General features: G+C 41.9%; 1 long non-coding RNA gene across 2 annotated transcripts in view; it reads left to right on the plus strand.

The window, feature by feature from the left end:
- The window catches only part of LOC111744687, a 43,471-nt gene that overhangs the window by 24,831 nt on the left and 15,474 nt on the right, over positions 1-3,166 (plus strand). The window contains exon 2 of one of the 2 annotated variants that reach the window (XR_002782277.1): positions 2,621-2,668. The exons of the other annotated variant lie outside the window; for it this stretch is intronic. This is a non-coding gene — a long non-coding RNA (uncharacterized LOC111744687). The remainder of the gene's footprint in view (positions 1-2,620; positions 2,669-3,166) is intronic. 2 annotated transcript variants of the gene reach the window in all.

A 3,166-nucleotide genomic window follows, 5' to 3' on the forward strand; every position in this document is an offset into this window, starting at 1 on the left:
AAAAAAGATGACATTATGGCCTGAGGCCCAGGCGTGTGCCAGTGCTCTTTTAAGTCTCAGATTTCCTTCTCTAGGAGGTTCCGAAGGGTGAAAAAATATATATAAGCATCTAAGAATTGAAATATTATTTTATTATTAACTTGGCACAGGCCCGATACCCCAGTATATAGCTTGTGAACTTGATTAGGCCTAAGACTCTTGACCTAAACCCAGATGTTGGGGTGTGAATTACTAGCTGCCTGAGACAGAGGGTCCAAGAGATCAACTCCAACCCCTGAATGAGGGGGGAGAGAGAGTCTGGGGAGCCAGGCCTGGCTCTAAGACTCACGGGGCTGGTAGACAGGGCCGGACTTCTCTGCAGGCAAACACGGCCCAGGCACACTGAAGCTGATAATCCGAGCAATCCTGTGACCCAAAACAGGGGATCAAAAACAATGGTCCTTCGAGTGACCATTACTTGTCATTGCAGGAAAAAAGTTGAAAACTGCTGCTTCGTAGGACTCCATTTAGAGAGTAAGACTAGACATCGGGAAGATGTACAGAGGCAAAATCGGAGAAAACGGGCTCAAACACAGTGCAGATTTGTGAAAATCGAAACATTTAAAGGATGGTAATAAACGATATCAGTTGATGGATTCAAGAGCAACAAGACAGAAGAGACCATTGGATTAAAAGGACCGGGGGACCATTACTGGTTTTAGAAAAGCTTTAGTAACATGGCAACTGAGAAACCAGATTAGGGGGCAAAGTGAAAGTATTGGTGTCAAGGACAGGATTCTCACCGCAGTATCGGGGAAGAGTAGAAAGGGAGTAATAAATGCAGACGGGGGTAGACCTCTTTATATTTCTACGCAGCAGGAAAAACTGTAGAAAGAGATAAAGGTTAAAGATGGAAGAAAGACAAACAAAACTTGATGGAGAACAGTCTGAAGAACACAAAGAACAGAACCAGGAGCACTGTGGGAAAGTTCGTTTTAGAGGGATTTTTCTCTTTAACACAAAAGAGGAGAAAAGATGGTTATCTACACTGAAGTATTTGAAGGTTCAGAGTTTAGATAATACTTTATACTGAAACTCAGTAAACCAAGAACTGAGGGTCATCTGATAGAAGGAGGGAAGCTCGTGGGAGCTTAAGTAGACTGGAGATTTAGATTAGCTCTAAGTAAGATGGACCCATGCGTTAGCTGGCGGGGCTCAGTGGTCATTGGACTGTAGAGTTCTCAAGACCACGTTGCTCTTGTATCCCCACTACCCAGCACGGTGTTTAATGCATGCTCAATAAATATTTGAATTGATGGATAGATGGATGGATGGATGGATGGACGGACGGACAGACGGGCGGACGGGCGGTCTGGTATCTAGTATGTGCTTATTGGAAGTTTATTTTAATTGAATTGCTCTTGACCCCTAATGAAGGCCTGAGTAAAATTAAATGTAATCATTAAACTAAGCCCATAACAGTCTGCAGTTTGGAAATAGGACATAATGAAGTAGGTGGTACCCTTTCTATAAGCCCCAAATTGTGCGTGTTGGCTTTCCTTAGGATGAGGGATGGCAGCGGTATTTCATTTCAGCAATGTTGGATGAAAGGGTGAGTTGTCAGATCTAGCACACATTATTCTGCCGCTTGTAGCTCTGAATCTGACCCGAGGTCAGAAATGTCATATTCGGGCCCATATTTGTAGTTTCAATAGCCCCAGGAACCTGGACCTTCCTGCTTTTGCTTCCTCATCTGAATGTTTTAGTAACTTTGAGATAGTTCACACCTTCCTATTTAAAACTGAACGGCCAGCATGACATGTTAGACAGGCTTGGGAACCCCGTGTTATAAATCCCATACCAGATGTGGTACATGAACAAGATATAATAGCATGTGCCTTTACGTCAGTCAAAGATTTTGTAGAGAAATGAGGGCAGGGAGAGACGTTGCCTGAAAAAGAAAAAAAAAAAACTGGGCAGTTTTCTTTTTTATTATCCTTCATAAAAAAATAGCCTGGTCTTGTTTTGCTTTTAAATCCGTGAACTAATATTTCAAAATCATTATTTCCAATCATACTAAGCGAAATAAACCAGACAGAAAAAGCTAAAAACCACATGAAATCACTTATATGTGGGATATAAACCTAAAAGCAAGAAACAAACAGGACAAACAAGCAGAGACTCATGGGCATGGACAACAGACTAGTGGTTACCAGAGGGTAGGGGAAGGGGGAGGAAGGGAGAGGCAGACGGGGTAAAGGGGTCAAATATAGGGTGATGGGGGAGGGAGAAGTGGGTAAAGGGGATCAAATACATGGTTGCTGAAGGAAACTGAACTTTGGGTGGTGAACACACAATAGAATATACAGATATGAAGTTATAATGGACACCTGAAAATTATATAATTGTATTAACCAATGTTACTGCAATAACCTTAATGTTTAAAAAGAAAAGAAAAAAGAAAAATAAATAAAAAATGAAATTGATTATTTCCTAACAAAGGGAAGTTAAAATGATTCTGATACCAAAACCTACATTTCTCCACAGCTTACTAGTTACCTTTACCAATTTGCTGTTCCTTTATTGCCGGGGACACTAGTAGGACCAAAGCATTTTTCTCCGTGTTGCTTTTGGTTTTTAGGAACTGTCACAGTGGAAACCCTGGCCCCTTGAACCACAGCAACAGCAGGTGAGCGAAGGAGGAACTAGATTTCAAAATATTTTGTTTTAAGAGGTTATTTGTTGTGTTGAAGTCATCACACGACATCTGATGTTGATTTTGAGATTCTTAATTTATTCTTTTTAAAGATGCAGATTAAAAATGTGTATATAAACACAGTTCTGTTCGGATTTTCCCATAAACCCCATCCCTTACCTCAACTCAAAACATCCTGATCCTGCGGTGTTTGGCTGCGTTTCAGCCGCTGCCGGATTAGGTGTGCTCTGGGGTGCCCGGTGGGGTGCACACACTGCTTGTCCTCCAGAAAAGAGGAAAGGACACTGTGGTAGGTTAGACACCCTTGAACCCAGGGCAGAGCTGGTCAGAAATCAGCCTGAACTGATCTTACGAGCTCCCCGTATACGTACGAATGCCTCTTTGATGGCACAGTTGTTCGAATAAAATGTCAGGAAATGATCACGTGAAATCCACTCTGATCCGTAAGGTAAAATTGCTTGCATTTAAGAC

The sequence above is a fragment of the Pteropus vampyrus genome, unplaced genomic scaffold (genome assembly GCF_000151845.1).
Source record: "Pteropus vampyrus isolate Shadow unplaced genomic scaffold, Pvam_2.0 Scaffold6, whole genome shotgun sequence".
Classification (NCBI taxonomy): Eukaryota; Metazoa; Chordata; class Mammalia; order Chiroptera; family Pteropodidae; genus Pteropus; species Pteropus vampyrus.